This window comes from Dendrobates tinctorius, unplaced genomic scaffold (assembly GCF_039654945.1).
Source record: "Dendrobates tinctorius isolate UK_male_01 unplaced genomic scaffold, ASM3965494v1 ptg000122l, whole genome shotgun sequence".
In the NCBI taxonomy this organism is placed as follows: Eukaryota; Metazoa; Chordata; class Amphibia; order Anura; family Dendrobatidae; genus Dendrobates; species Dendrobates tinctorius.
In genome coordinates, this window is record NW_027361790.1 from 2,882,365 (window position 1) to 2,899,747 (window position 17,383).

At 41.0% G+C, this 17,383-nt stretch overlaps 1 protein-coding gene across 2 annotated transcripts in view; it reads left to right on the top strand.

Annotated features, from left to right (window-relative positions):
* SYT1 (synaptotagmin 1) overlaps window positions 1–17,383 on the top strand; it is a 1,076,321-nt gene that overhangs the window by 71,948 nt on the left and 986,990 nt on the right. For both annotated transcript variants that reach the window (XM_073541509.1, XM_073541510.1), the window contains exon 2: window positions 5,841–5,902. The gene's annotated coding sequence lies outside the window, so the exon portion shown is untranslated. The remainder of the gene's footprint in view (window positions 1–5,840; window positions 5,903–17,383) is intronic.

A 17,383-nucleotide genomic window follows, 5' to 3' on the forward strand; every position in this document is an offset into this window, starting at 1 on the left:
TTCCAAAATAGAGTCACTTTTGGGGGCTTTGTTCTGGTACAACCAGTGCTCTACAACCGCTCATATTATTCCATCCAAATGTATGTTAAAAAAATGTCAAATTACATTTTTTCTGAGCCCTGCTTTGTGCCCTGACAGCAATGTTCAGTCACAAATGCGGTATGTTCACATTTGGGACAAATTCCATAACAAATAACTTGCTCTTTTTTCCCCTATTACCCATTTTGAAAATGACCAATTTTGGGCTAAAACATTGTTTTAGTTGAAAAAAAAAAATTTTTCATTTTCTCTGCCCAATGTTGGAAAATTCTGTGAAGCACCTGAATTGCCATAATACTCCCTACAAGCCTGGATGAGGTCCTTAAGTAGTGTCGTTTCCAAAATGTGGATATTTGTGTAGGGGGAGGGATTCTATTATTTTAGAAGCTCAGTAGCAATGTAAGGGTACCGTTACACCTAGCGATGCACCAGCGATCCCGACTAGCGATATGACGCAGTCAGGATCGCTGGTGCATCGCTAGGTGGTCGCTATTGAGCTGCCACACAGGCAGATCTCACCAGTGACATCGCTGGGGACGGGGATCGCTACTTACCTGTCAGACGCGGTGATCCTGCGTCCTCCCGCCCGACTCCACGCGTCGCTCGTCGTCACAGCAGGAAGCGCCGCAGGAAGTGACCGACGAGGAATGGTCCAGCACCTTCATGCGCGATCAGCGATAACCAGCAGGGGAGCCGGTCGGAGGTAAGTATCACATGCAGCGATATCGCTAGCAATATCGCTGCAACGTCACAAAATCGGTGACTTTACAGCGATATTGCTAGCGATATCGCAGTGTGTAACGGGGCTTTAAAGTCACATGGCAGAAGTCTACTTCTAGTCTGAGGGTATCTGATCACTGGAGGTGAAGTGGAATAATTGCGTTGAAGTCATGGGGGGATTACATTGAAAAGTAGTAAGTTCAATTTTCTCAGAAAATGTTGTTTTCATATTTATGTAGATAAATTATTGAGCACCCCTCATAGCTCAACTAAGTGGATGTCATGTTCATCCGGTCCAAGGATGGAATGTTCTATGGGAGTTGCAATCCATCCTAGGAATTAAAAGTGCAAAAGTATTAACAGTATAATGAAATCCTTTTTTAATATGTAACAGAATAATAAAGGCTAAGTACCAAGATGGCTACCTCCTTCTATGACATCCATACGCCCAAATTCAGCATATCAGAAGTCATTGACATGGCATACAGAAATTCTGACATTAAATTTAGGAGGTATTTTTTTCATATCCTTATGATGGGTAGTATGTCATATTTCGCCTGTCATGTATAGTCACAATCACTTATGCAAAAGTCACAAAAACATTTTATGTAACTTATGTCTTAGTACAATTCTATGCATGAAATCCAAGCAACTCAGCGATCTTAATTGGAATAGTCTGTGATGCTGGAGCTTGGGGCAGCGATAACACACGTTCCAAAACCAGAGCGTGCATTTCATTTGTGTGTATAAAAATAAAAGGTGTTATGTCGTGAATATGCAAGCAATCAAACTCCTGTTTTGCAAATCACTTCTTAAAAATATACTATTACTAGATTAATATAAATGGATGTCTCCAAGTAAGCTGGAAAAGATTTAGATCGAAACCTAATGCCACCTGGTAGAATAAATGTTCCCTTAGAGGGAATCTGTCAATAGGTTTTTTTTATTACCTAATCTGAGAGCAGAATGATGTAGGGACTGGGATCTTGATTCCAGTGATGCATCACTTATTGGTCTGCTTCTGCTGCATATCTATCAGAACTCTGCTGAGCTCTGTATATTGGCAGAAAGCTGACAGTAGAAGGGATAGGGTTAAAAAGAGGAGGACTACATGGCACAAGATAACTAGTCATCTAGAGATAATATCCTTCTTATAAAACTATGATTTTATTGAAACTACAATAAGCAGCCCAGTAAGTGAAACTGTTGGAATCGGGGTCTCTGACTCTACATCATTCTGCTCTGTGATTAGATAGAAAAATCTAGTGACAGATTTCCTTTAATGCAGCTTAATCAATACCCAATTCATCATTGAAGATGCAAAGTGTCATGATAAAATAAATTTGTATTGAGGTTTGGAATGCAGGAAAATGCTGCTTTTTCTCACTTACTTTCAACACAATTTGAATTCATTGTGTATTTTAGGAATTTCCACTGTGGGTGCAGATTATTCGGTTTATGTTTGTGGTTAAAAGCAAACTTTCAAGAGCTGAATAATGACTATATTCTGGGTCTGCATGCAATTTATTTCTTGTTCAAGTACCATTTAATATTTAATCTGAAATATGTAATAGAATATGAACAACGCGACCCCAAGTACAAAAAATAGATATTCTTTTTTTTGTTAAATATTAGGACAGATCTGTAACATTTTGACCATGCAAATTGTCGCCAATATGAGATAAGTGTAAATCTGACCCCCAACACCCCCATAGATTAGTTGAAAACCTTTGGTGGCCTGATGTAAATTCATTAAACCTAGCTGTCCAGTGCAGTTCCAATGTGTAACGGCCGTGTGTGGGGCCCTCCAGTCTCATACATTCTGACCGCACAAACCCTTTAAAGTGAACCTGTCAGCAATTTTGGCCGATATAAGATACGGCCATTGCCCTTCAGGGCTTATCTACAGCATTCTATAATGCTGTAAATAAGCCTCCGATCCAACCTGCAAGATAAGAAAAATAAGTTTTATTATACTCACCCGGGGGCGGTCCGATGGGGTCCGGTCCAATGATCGCAGGTCCGGGTCCAGCGCTTCCCATTTTTTTGTGATGCCACCCTCCTGCTTGCGTCATGGCTCCCCGGCATCGTGCTCCTGCGCATGCTTACTTATCTGCCCTGTTGCCAGGGAGCCATGAAGCAAGCAGGAGGGCAGCATCGCAAGAAGATTGGAGGCGCTGGACCCGGACCTGTGACACCCATTGGACTGCACCGGACCGTCCCCCTGGATGAGTATAATAAAGCTTATTTTTCTTCTCTTGTAGGTCGGATCGGGGGCTTATCGATTATCGATAGCATTATAGAATGCTGTAGATAAGCCCTGAAAGGCAGTGGCCGTATCTTATATCGGCCAAAACTGCTTACAAGTTCCCTTTAAAGGGAATCTGTCACCCATATTTAGTGATATCATGTAAAGATATCACTCAATTGAGCGTCCCATAAGGATTCTATTAGGATTTTTTATTCCCCTTGACCCTGCACCTTTGAGGCATAAATAACTTTTTTATCTTGTTGGGGATGTATGCAAATCGCCGCGGTCCGGTCCGATGGGCATGGCTTAGTCGCCTTCTTTCCCCCCCTCCTTGGCTTGCTGCACGTAATCTTCATCTGTGAATATCACAGATAATGTTGGTTTCCACGCTTGCGCACTGTAAAGGCCTCCGGCGCCTGCGCAGTATGCTTTGCCAAACTGTGGGTGAAGCATATAATTGCTACAGTGCATGTGCCTGTATTTTCCAGTGCGGTCTATGCCCCGGAAGTGTGTCCTGCATGTGAAGATTTCCGGGGCATAGACCGTGCTGGAAAATACCGGCGCATGCGCAATACCGATTATATGCTTCGCCCACAGTTGGGCAAAGCATACTGCGCAGGCGCCGGAGGCCTTTACAATGCGCAAGCGCAGAAACCAACATTATCAGCAAGCCGTGGAGGGGGGGAAGAAGGCGACTAAGCCACGCCCATTGGACCGGACAGCGGCAATTTGCATACATCCCCAACAAGATAAAAAAGGTATTTTTGCCTCAAAGGTGCAGGGTCAGGGGGAATAAAAAATCCTAATAGAATCCTTATGGGATGCACAATTGGGTGATATCTTTACATGATATCACTAAATATGGGTGACAGATTCCCTTTAAGCCAAAATGACAATGTTAACTTATGTTGCCACTTTTTATTCAGTAAAGTATTATAGTCAGGAAGAGAAAGTCCATCTTACCTGCATACACTGTTTGGTGATCTGGAGCAAAGGAAGCATCGGCACCACGTGAATGACTGCAAAGAAAGAAAAATTCAGCTCCATGAAAATCTAGAAACTCTTCTTTATTGGTGTGAAAAGAAAACACTTCAGTCAGTGAATTAAAATGCCATGGTAGTGAATAAAACAACTTGCCCTTCAAGTAGTGAAACCTTACCTGAAGCTAGTTGTTTTATCTACTACCATGGCATTTTAGTTTACCGACTGAATATTTTCTAGTCACACCAATAAAGAAGAGTTTTTAGATTTTCATTTCATTTTTCATTTTCCCATTCATTTTAATGAATTCCGCATTTTTGTGTATATTGATGTGTTTTTTCCGTGAAAAAAAACACGTTGCGGTAAAAAACGCAGCATGCTCATTAATTTTGTGGAAAAATCTGCATTTCTAACTATATTCTATGATCAGGAGGATGCTCCTGTAAGAAACGCATTCAAAAACACGCAAAAAACGCACAAAAAAAGCGCGTTTTTCCTGGGAAGGAGTCCGTTTTTTTCTGCATATGTGGGTACATAGCCTAAGGGCTGAAAGTCCCGCACAAGTCCAGCAATGCAGCCCAAACAAACACAGACCTAGGGAAATGGAGATGTCAGGATTCCTTACTAGCCACAGCAGTTCCAAGGGCGAATAGCTCCACACTAGAAGTCCAGACCGTAGTTAAGCACAGACAGCATCAGTGAGCCGCACAGAGGACTGTAGGCAGCAGAACGTGGAAAAGCAGAGCACCGAGTAACGAGCAGCAGGGAGTCCACCAGCAGGAGCTCTGGAGCCAAACAGCAACAAAATACTCAGGCAGAGAGGAGCCCACGACCTGGACTTAAATAATCAGGACAGACAGGAAGTTCCTTGACAGGGTGAGATACGAGACTCCATCTTGGATCAGGGCAAACAGGCAAAAAGGAAAGTCTGGAATCTTTACACTGTGGGTACGCTCACATGGATTACAAATACTGCTTTTTTACCTGGGAGCACCACATGTAAAGTCCACAAAGAAATGCTGTGGCAAGTGATTGGTTACCTGTATGCTCCCATGCTTATGGATATGTTGCTGCTTGGGAATTGACCTGCAGTGTGGGCCACTAAACCTGCAGCGTGTCAATTTCTGATGTGAAGGCAGGACAGAGTTCATGCTAGTTTAAAGTAAAAATTTGCAGGCATAGTCTTGTGTCATAGGTGTGGATATTCATCCAAAATAAAGACAAACTGTGCACTCACCTTACAAGATACTTCAAGGTGTTTAGATATGGTGAGAGATGTGAAATGCCCTAGGTGAAGCAAATCCAAGCTACGGATCTAGGCTTTAACCTTAGTGAAATTGATCCTTTTTCTGTCTCTCACTCCCTAATGTCGTGAAAGAACAATTTCTTTTTCTATGATGTCTCCTAATATGGTCAAACTGACTGATTTCTACTCTTAAAGGCAAAAGTTATTTCAACACCCATATTACAAATGTGACTCCTTGATAAGAATCATTGGTATTTATAACAATGCAACCTTCGTATAACTTGTTATCTCTCTCTATTCTTCCAAATGGTGAGAAGAGCATCGCAGCTGTAGTGCATATGTGAAACTGCACCCTAAAAAAAGTTTGGCTGTTTTCCCCCAAAGTATTGACTATCACATGTACTACTATTGCGTGAATCACATTACCCAGCCTTTAGAACAAAGTCATAGCGTTTATGGACATTTTTCTATGATATTTTGCAATATTTTGGATGCACTGTCCTCTTTCAGTAACTTAGGCAGGTCCGTTTTTAGAGTTAATGGCTCTCTGCAGCTTTGTGATCATAAATTACATACTGTATCTTTTATTCTCATTTTTTCTAGAATTTCCTTTGATGCTGGCATACTTTTTTGAGAACATTGCTGCAGCAGTCTTCATCGACACAGTAAGTTTGATGGATAGATTTTTTTTTTATTTAATTCTGGTTCTGAATTGCGTTTGTTCTTTTGTTCAGGTTCTTGAGAAACTTAAGGAGCAGTTACTTTTTTTTACTTAGTTGATGTGAGTGTTTAATTATTTTGTTAAAATAGGGATTGGTCCAAAAATATACTGCATTTTAATCAATAGATCTTGGAATAATACTAATTAAATTCCACAACTGGTTGTGTTAAAAAAAATCTTAATAATGTGCCCCGGCTATGTACTATTGTTTATGCCATGGTTGACCATACATAGCTGCTCCAGTTCATGGTCAAGCTTACCGCAGCTCCTGGCCAGAGGAAGAAGCATATGAGACAGATGAGGTATTCAGTTGCTTCTTTCTGTGAAGTAACATACTTTCCTGCCTTTTATTATCAAAGGAGCCAATGTTTCCGCCGTGTCTCCAGCCCTCTGAGCTCATTTTAAGTTGTCAGTGATGTAAATATTCTGGTTGCATCTGTGCTTATACATTGTTGACTTGATATATGATGAGGTCAGAGAGCAGGAGACACAGCAGAAACACTTGCTCCTGCGACAAAATAGATAGGGACATGTACTACCTCACAGAAAGAGGCAGTTGCAAGCTCCTACTGTGTCATCTCAATATGGTCTTATACCTCATCCCCTGGCATTGGCAGTGGCATGTGCTGTCCATGAACTGGAGCAGCTCTGCATGGTTGAACACAGCAAATAAGATGGTAGATAGCAGGGGCACATTTAAAAGATTATTTTCACAGGAACATGTTCTTATTAAAACATTCAATTGTGGAGCTTTCTTTCCATGATCTATTAATTAAAATGTACTTTGCTCCTGGGACAGCTACTTAAGTGCAGTAATAATTTAGAAACTATAATGATTTCACCCAAAACTGCCTCAATCTAAAGCTTGGTTTACATATATTCTGGAAATATGTTACATTTCCATTTGACCTATTTTCTTCATCTCCATTTTGAAGAAGACAAATTTTTTATCCTATAATTCTCCGCTATAGGGATTATTCATTTCACTATGTTCATGTCTTATCAGTTTTTTACAGACCTACTGAATCATGGTGTTGCCATTCTCTTGATTAAAGAATACTTCAGGCTCTTCTTAATGCTTAGTTAAGATAAGAGTTTTAAAACTAGTGGGATTTCTTCTCTCTGTAAACATTTGTAAAACAAATTTTATGAATAGGTGCATATAATTATCAACACTCATGAAATATAAGATCAAGGTTCTTTACACAAGTCCTGCTGCCTATTCAATACAAAGGAAGAAGGGCGACCTATTATTTATGACTCTTTTGCCCATCAACCTATTAGCAGCCAGTTCTGAGAAGCAATTATCGCTCTCATGAATCATGGTTGCATGTGCCTCTGTTATGTTGTTACTTTATAATACATAAATGGGGTATGCCTAATGTTAGAACCCACAAAATAGATACCTTTATGCTGGGTATCTGATTGCAAAGAAATTTTGCATTTCAACTTGCACTTATTATATGTTAAGTCACCCACTGTATTACATTTTCTACAGATACTTATTAAATCCTTTTCTTAGCACTAAAATTAATAAATGCATAGACATATATATATATATATATATATATATATATACACACACACATAAATGTATGTACAGGTACATATATATATATATATATATATATATATATATTATGTGGCATGGCAACTGGTCATGTGATTGATGGGCGGTATGTATCGCAGAGGTGGGTGGCCCTGTGATGGTGGAAGCCTGGGCATGTTTTGCTCAGCAGATCTACTGCTGAGGGTTTTTGCTATACATTGGGAGGCTTCTAGGTGACTTGGAAAGATGGGTGGGTCCAATCACCTACATACCCACCCAAGGGGTGTGTGTTTGAATACCTAATAAAGCCTGTGTGGCTGTTTATGTTTAAGGACCTGCAATGAGGTCATGACCATGTGACCCACCCATGTGAACCATACCTCACCTGTGGCTGTGGTTCAGCCTACATAATGGAGGTTGTGGTTTAGCACATAGTCTGTGACTTGGGAGGTAGAAGGCTTCCTGTGTGTATGGCTCAAGACGGAGCCTCCGGGCTGGACATTGCCATAGCCTGTCTGCTCACAGGGCCTGAGGGAACAATGCCAAGTTAAGGACTGTTTTCTGTTGCTTTTGCCTGCTGTGAGGCCGGTTACCTTGTGTTGTTGCTTTGGGGTTTATGGAGCAATTAAACCCACACAGACTCTTTTAAAGAAGCACGCCTCCTGTTTTTCCTCCTGCTGCACCGAAGTGAGTACAAAGCATTACAATATATATTGTAAAAAACATATATATATATACATATAAAAGTAATTAAGCCTATTCAAACCACATTTCAAACTAGATTTTTTTAGCAAAGTTTGCAAACTTTCTCTAGCTTGCAACAGCCATTCACAGAAAAGCTATTCATATGCCTCAACACAACTGATACAAATGGTTTCTCCAAATTCGGCACAGAATGTCACTTTTAATAACTATGGCTGCCTGAGAATTCAAACCCTTCATGACAAGCATTGCTAATACTTAGTAAAGCACCATTTGCTTTTAATTACTTGCTTTAGCATAACCAGACACCGGCTTCAGGCAGCTTTCTTAAGGAATCTTAGCCCACTCTAAAGGTACTGTCACACTAAGCGATATCGCTAGCAATATCGCTATAACTTGTGACGTTATAGCGATATTGCTAGCGATATCGCTGTGTCTGATACTTACCTACGACCCGCTCCCCCACTGGTTATCGCTGATCGCGCGAGAACGTCCTGGACCGTTTCTCGCCGTCAGCTTCCTGTGGCGCTTCCTGTGGAGAGACGAGCGACGAGCGTGAAGCCGGGCGAGAGGACGTCAGGATCGCCTAGTGTGACAGGTAAGTAGCGACCCCCTTCCCCAGCGATGTCGCTGGTGAGATCTGCCTGTGTGGCAGCTCACTAGCGACCACTGAGAGATGCACCAGCGATCCTGACCGTGTCATATCGCTGGTCGGGATCGCTGGTACATCGCTAAGTCTGACAGTACCTTAAAGGGTATTGGCCTCCAGTTCACGAATATTCTTGGGTTTGCATATGGCAACTGCCTTATTTAATACTAGCTAAGATTTTCAAAGTGGTTCAAGTCAGGCAGCTGATGACCACTCCAAAGTGTCCCAGGACTTTTCCTGTAACCAAGCCTTAGTTGAGATATTCTGAGGATCATTGTCCAGGTGCAATGTTCAATGACACCCAAGACATGTTTTCTCCTGAGATGTACTGATACTTGATTGAATCCTTTTTGCCTTCCACACATTGAACAACTGCTCCTACTGTGGGTGGAGGGCCCACTGCTATACAGAGGCTGACTGGGGGATTCACCTGTTGTCCTGTGGGCCAGAGCACATGTATATATTTGCTTTTTTTATTAATACATTACATTATGTATTGCCGTATATTGATTGCACTCCAAAATATAGAGAAAACAAGTTTATTTAATCTATTTTTTCGCATGTCAATAATCTGGTTCAGAAAATTGTAGGGAATGCTTAGAACCATAGGTACAAACCTAATGTATGGTTTATAAATATTAATATAATAGCTCTAATTTTCTATTTTGATAATTACTTTTTAATTTATGTTTAATGATAGCTTTCATTGTCCCAGAATGATTTGCTTACAATAAAGCGTATTAATAAAAATGACATTTTGAATGGATGTTAAGGAATAATTGATCCCCAAAGGTGTTGTTCAAAGATTATTTGGGTGGAATAAGCTAATTTACACAGGTGTTTTTATTATACTGCTTATACTGTAAGACAATAAAAGACTTCATATAAATGTATTTTATCATCTAAAAACATGGAAACATTTTACAAAGCTGAACAGACAATATTTTAACATTTCTGGCTGTTTTACAAAGACAATAAAATGTAGCATTTTTTCTTCAATTAATTGGAATATTGTAAAAGCATCCTTTTATTAAATATTATCTTGCTAATAGAAATCGATGGAGGAGTTGGGGCATTAAAGTTAGAATGTTGTGATTGTGGATTCCAAATATGGGATGAAAAGCAAAACAAGCCCAAAATATCCCATTGTCTATGATATTGAATGCAGCCATGGTAGCACTCTGTGCTATACATGTATTCTCCATTCCATAATATGTTGTAAAAGCTTACCAAAAATTCAAATAATGAAAATCTTTATAAAGCATCACACAATATAAAATTAAAACTAAACCAATCCTGGTTGCCTTGAAATTGTTCTATTCAAGGAGAGAATGAGGATTTGTAAAGAGACAGATAAACAGAATAGGGATGAGGAAGCAAATTTCACATCAGAAATCAACATGTTCTGTAACTCCTAAAACAGTTGCATAAAAAACAGGACGCAATAGAGCCTTTTGCATTTGGTAAATTATAATTGAAGGTTGAAGACTTGTTCTGCAGCTGCTGCCCACTTCCTATTAATTACTTAACCTTACAAAGGCAAGGACAGTAATGCCAGTGCTGATTGGGCTCTCGGTTTTTGCATCAAAACAACCGCACGAGAGCTCCGGTAACGCGAGTGCTGACACCACTGGAGTGACGCTGGCACGGGAGGTGAGTATAAGCATTTTAATTTTATCAGGGCCAAAAGTATAGATCAAGAAGGTATTGTCTTAGTAGTGGACAATCCCATTAAACCCCATTTGATCTGTTTAATGCAAACACTGCCTTACTAATGTCCACCCAACAGCAATTTACATTACATAGTTACATAGGTTGAAAAATGACCTAGGTCCATCCAGTTCAACCTTTCTCCACCAATTATACATTTTGTCACTAAATTAACAATAACCCACAATGTTAAGTGTATTGTGGAAATCATCCAGCCCTTTTGCAAAAGCTGTTATAGTGTCTGCCATTCCTACGTCTTGGGGTAGGGCATTTCACAGTCTGACTGCTCTAACTGTAAAGAATCTTTTCCTATTTAGCATCCAGAATCTCCTTTCTTCCACCCTTAATCAGTGCCCCCTGGTCCTTAGTATGATGTTTGGAAGGAATAGGTTGTGTGCCAGTCCTTTGTATTGACCACACATATATTTATACGTATAAATGAGATCTCACCTGACACGTCTTTTTTCTAAGCTAAACTAGCCCAATGTTTCCAACCGCTCATCAAATGTAAGGCCTTCCATCCCTTGTAATAATCTAGTTGCCCACCTGAAATGAGTCTAACTTCTGAATATCCTTTTTAACCCCTTCAGCTGACCCCCCGCAGCAAAGCCCACAATCGGTGCTAGCACCAATAGTGGGCATTTAAAATCTCTGATGCCGCTGTCAATAGTGAAAAAATCTGATTTTTTATTTTTATAGCTCTACATTATAAACTCCTGTGAAGCACTTGTGGGTTCAAAGTGCTCACCACACATCTAGATAAGTTCCTTAGGGGGTCTACTTTCCAAAATTGTGTCACTTGTGGGAGGTTTCCACTGTTTAGGCACATCAGGGACTCTCCAAACGCGACATGGCGTCCGATCTCAATTCCAGCCAATTTTGCATTGAAAAGTCAAGCGGTGCTCCTTCCCTTCCGAGCTCTACCATGCGCCCAAACAGTGGTTTACCTGCATATTTGGGGTATCAGCATACTCAGGACAAATTATACAACAACTTTTTGGGTCTAATTTCTCCTGTTACCCTTAGTAAAATAAAACAAGTTGGATCTGAATTAATTTTTTGTGAAAAAAGTTAAATGTTCATTTTTTAACATTCCAAAATTCTTGTGAAGCACCTGAAGGGTTAGTTAACTTCGTGAATGTAGTTTTGAGTACCTTGATGGGTGCAGTTTTTAAAATGGTGTTATTTTTGGGCATTATCTTTCATATAGGCCCCTCAAAGTCACTTCAAGTGTGAGGTAGTCCCTAAAAAAATGATTTTGCTAATTTTTTTGTAAAAATGAGAAATCGCTGGTCAACTTTTAACCCTTATAACTTCCTAACAAAAAAATTTTTTTCCAAATTTGTACTGATGTAAAGCAGACATGTTGAAAATGCTATTTATTGACTATTTTGTGTGATATGACAAATTTAAGGGCATAAAAACTAAAAGTTTGAAAATTGCAACATTTTCAAAATTTTAGCCAAATTTCCATTTTTTCACAAATAAATGCAATTCATATCGAAGAAATTTTACCACTGTCATAAAGTAGAATATGTCACTAGAAAACATTCTCAGAATCACCAGGATCCGTTGAAGCATTTCAGAGTTATGACCTCATAAAGTGACAGTGGTCAGAATTGTAAAAATCGGCCTGGTCGTTAAGGTGAAAACAGGCTTCGTCTCAAAGGGGTTAAAATCTGGAGCTCAAAACTTTATCCCATATTCTAGATGTGGTGATTTATAAAGGTGTAACAATACGTTTGGATTGCGGGATTTTATCTCTCTTCTTATTCACCCTAAAATCTTGTTTTCTTGTGCAGCTGCTTGAAATTGAGTCCTGCTGATCAGCATGCTTGTAACCAGAATACGCAAGTCCTTGTCCTGCTTTTAGTCCTGAGTATACTCCCATTTAATGTATATACAATAGGATTACTCCGCCCTAAGTGCATTACTCTACATTTATCAACATTAAATTTCATTTGCCAAGTGTTTGCCCATTCAGACATCTTACCCAGATTGTTTCGCAATATTGTAATGTCAAGGTCAGATTTTAATATCTTACACAGTTTGGTGTTGTCAGCAAAGACTGATACTTTACTCTCAATCCCATCCACAATGTCATTAATAAAGAGGTTAAAAAGAATCGGTCCTAGCACAGATCCCTGCGGTACCCCACTGCTGACTGTAATGTATAATAATTAGATCTGTCTCTTTAAGCAAGCCAGACTTATGGGACTTGGAGGGTGGAGACAAGAGGGATGAGAAGGGAAGTTTCAGTTTCACTTCTGGTAGCATGGGAATGCAAGTGTTATGCTGTGTGCTGGAGGACGAAGAATAAAACATATCTAAAGTTTAATACCTTGAATTCTTCATAACGTGTGGATATTACAACTGGCGACGAGGATGGGATATAATCACCTACTGCTGTGAGTACAGACTATATTTTACCGCTTCACACGCCAGCACCACTGAGAGACTCTATCATGGCTGACTACTTGCACACATTCCCACAGTTTGATATGACTGATGTCATTAATCTCTCCCATAACTGGAGAAAATGGCTAAACAGATTTGAGAATTTCCTAGAAGCCATGGACATAAAGGAGGAGAAAAGAAAGAGAGCTTTGCTCCTGCATTGTGCAGGCACAGGAGTCTATGACATATATAGTACGTTACCTGCAGCAGAAACAGACACATACAGCAACTGCACTAAAGCTCTCACTGGCTACTTCAACCCCAAACAGAACATCAGATATGAAAGATATAAATTCAGGATTGCCAAGCAGCTTCCAGAAGAGTCCATAGACACTTATGTCACACGGCTGAAAGAGTTAGCCCATGGATGTGCCTTTACAGATGTAGATGATGAAATCCTAACTCAAATAACTGTCACCTGCTCGTCTAATAACCTAAGGCGTAAGGCTCTGCAGCAGGATATCTCTCTACATGATTTGCTCAAAATGGCCCGTGCTATAGAAATAGCAGATCATCAGGCTACCGTAATGGAGAATGGGGATAAATTACATGTGCATAATCTCAAACAGAAAAATTTACCAGACAAACAAGCCCAGAAACAGAAGAAATGTTATAGATGTGGACAGGATTTCCTTCACCACCAGAACAAATGTCCAGCTATGGGACAAACCTGCAGTAAATGTGGAAAAGGGAATCATTTTGCAGCTGTTTGCAAATCAGCGCACTACAAGCCTCCGCTGCCTATGACAAAATCAGCAGATGTAAAAGTGATAAATCAGGACACAGAAGAAATGTTTGCGACTGAGAACTATGTGTTCACTACCTCTGTCACTGGTTCAGTACAGTCTCCCTGTGTTACACTCTCAATCTGCAACACTGACATTACCTTTACAATAGATACAGGAGCTTCAGTGGATATCATAGATGGCACTACATATGAACAATTGAAAACAAGGCCAGTCTTACAACAAGTGCAGACTAAAATCTTTCCTTATGGATCTAAAACACCTCTAGCTATAATGGGACAATTTGATGCTGAAATTAGATATAAAGAAAACAGGCAGAAAACCACTTTCCACACATTACAAGGATCGGGAGGATGTCTTCTCAGCTATCACACTGCCTTGGAGCTAGGGCTCATCCAGATTATTCATACCATAACTGACCCTGCGGATATGGATGTACAAACTATGGTGAACAGCTTTCCCTCCCTATTTAGTGGTTTGGGAAAACTAAAGGACTCTCAAGTACACCTTCATGTGGATGACAATGTTCGTCCAGTAGCCCAGCCTCACAGGCGTATTCCATTTCACCTGAGACAGAAGGTAGAAAAGGAACTCCAATTGCTCATGGATGAGGACGTTATTGAAACTGTTACTGGTCTCACTCCATGGGTCTCTCCACTTGTGGTAGTTCCAAAACCAAAGACTCCTGATCAAGTGAGACTGTGTGTTGACATGCGCCTGCCCAACACCGCTATCCAGAGGGAAAGACATATCTCACCTACGATTGATGACATTATTCATCTATTAAATGGAGCCACCGTCTTTTCAAAGCTCAACCTCAATAAGGGATATCATCAATTAGAACTGAGTCCAGAATCCCGATATTTGACCACATTTTCCACCCATGTGGGCCTCAGAAGATACAAAAGATTGACTTTTGGAGTCTGCTCAGCAGCAGAAATTTTTCAGGATGCAATAAGGAGTGTCATTCAACACATCCCAAATGCCTTTAATTACAGTGATGACATATTGGTTTTTGGTAAAACTCAAGCTGAGCATAATCGTGCTCTATATGCTATCTTCGAATGCCTGCTTTCTGCTGGACTCACTTTAAACAAAGAGAAGTGCGAGTTTGACAAGGGTTCATTAGAATTCTATGGTCACATCTTCTCGGCAAAAGGAGTACAACCCGACCCCAAGAAAGTGGAAGCTATCAGAACAGCCTCAATTCCACAGGATGCTAGTGAAGTGCGTTCTTTCCTTGGAATGGCAAGTTAGGCTACTTTCACACATCCGGTGTGTGGGGTCCGGCGGCGTGCGGCGAAAAGCCGGGCCGCCGGATCCGGCCTGCAGCCGTGACACCGGATGTGTGTGCGGCGAGATGATACGGCTCGGACATTATTAAAGGAGCCGCAGGACGAGGTGGACAGAGGCAGCCAATGAGACAGCTGCTGAAAGGGAGGTGAGGGGAGGAGAGGATAGGGGAGGGGAGGGGAGGAGAGGGGAGGGGAGGGGAGGGGGGTGGAGAGAGAGAGACATGGGGGTTAACACTTAGTGTCCAGGCAAGAGAATCTCTCTCTCTTGCCGGGCACTTGTGGGGTTAACCCCACAGAGAGATCTCTCTCTCTCACCCAGACACTGAGTGTTAACCCCACAAGTGCCCGGCGAGAGAGATCTCTCACAAGTGTCCGGGTGACAGAGAGAGATCTCTCTCTCTCTCGCCGGGCACTTGTGGGGTTAACATTCACAGAGTCCGGGCATGCGCTGTGGAAAAAGCCGGTCCGGCGCTGCAAAAAAACATTACATGGAACGTTTTTTCCAGACGCCGGACAGGCTGTTTTTGCCGGATCAGGCAAAAACCGGATACGCCGCATAGGTATCCGGCGCGATGCGGCAATAATGAAACTGAATGGGGGAAAAACCGGATCCGGTGGCAACCGGCGCCGGATCCGGTTTTTACACTTTTTGCCGCATCGCGCCTGATGCTGAAAACCGGATGTGTGAAAGAGGTCTTACTGTGCTAGATATATTCCGAATTTTTCAACAATCAGCAATCCACTACGGGAACTTACAAAACAAAGTTGTATTTTTCAATGGTCTCAAAGCTGTCAGGCCTCTTTTGAAACAATTAAAAATGAACTCTGCTCGACAACCACTATGGCTTATTTTGATCCAGCTCTTCGAACTGAACTGATTGTGGACGCCAGTCCCGTGGGACTGGGTGCTATTCTAGCGCAATACAAGGATAATAATCAAAATCCTCACATCATTTCTTATGCAAGTAAGAGCTTAACAAACACTGAAAGAAAATATTCTCAACCTGAAAAAGAAAGCTTGGCAGTTGTCTGGGGATGTGAACACTTTCACTTATTTCTCTATGGAGCTCCCTTCACCATTGTCACAGATCATCAAGCACTTCTTACAATTTTTGGAAATCCCAGAGCTAAAATGCCTGCACGAATTGAACGATGGGGCCTACGTCTACAGGACTACAATTATAAAATTGTTCACAAACCTGGAAAATACAGCAATCCGGCTGATTATCTTTCAAGACATCCTACTAATGATGATATACCTGTGCATTCCTCCATTGAAGAATACCTACGTTTTGTTACAGATCATGCTGTGCCAAAAGCACTTTCTCTTGATCAATTTATAAATGAAACAACAAAAGACAAGACACTCTGTGCCCTAATACAAATCATCCAAAATCGAAGGTGGCATGAAATTCAAAAAGAAAAATTTCCTGATTCTGAGATTAATCTGAAAGAGTTAAAACTATTCTCAAACGTACGTGAGGAATTATCAGTCACTGAAGAACACCTCATTCTTCGAGGTACCAAACTAGTTGTACCTAAGACTTTGCGTAACTTAGTCATACAGATAGCACATGAAGGTCATTTAGGAATTGTTGGCACAAAGAAGTTACTCAGAGAAAAAGTGTGGTTCCCAAATATGGATCACTTGGTGGAAGAAAAGATTAGACGCTGTTCTACTTGTCAATTAATCACTCCATCATCAAACTTAGAGCCATTACAAATGTCTCCGTTACCCACTGCTGTCTGGGAGGAAGTGGCAGTCGATATATATGGACCATTGCCAAATGGCCAATACATTCTCGTAACAATTGATGAATATTCTCGATACCCTGTTATTTCATTTATCTCTTCAACATCTGCTAATAATGTCATACCAGAGCTGGACGACATTTTCTCGGCATATGGTATTCCAAAAGTGGTCAAAACAGACAATGGACCTCCATTCAATGGACATGTGTTTACACAATTTTCTGAATACTTGGGATTCAATCACAGGAAAATCACACCTTGCTGGCCGCAAGCCAATGGAATTGTGGAACGTTTTATGCGCACTCTGGGGAAACGTATCAAGGCAGCGAGTCTGGAGCACATCCCACTGAAACAGTCATTATACAAATTCATGCGTAATTACCGCAATACGCCACACTCCACTACTAATGCTGCTCCAGCTCATTTAATGTTCAGCAGAACCCTGCGTATACGTCTCCCTGATGTGACCTGCCATCCCCGACCGAGTGACTCCTCAGTGAGATCCACAGATTTCTCCAACAAACAAGCCATGAAACGTTATGCAGACAGAAGGCGAAGGACACAG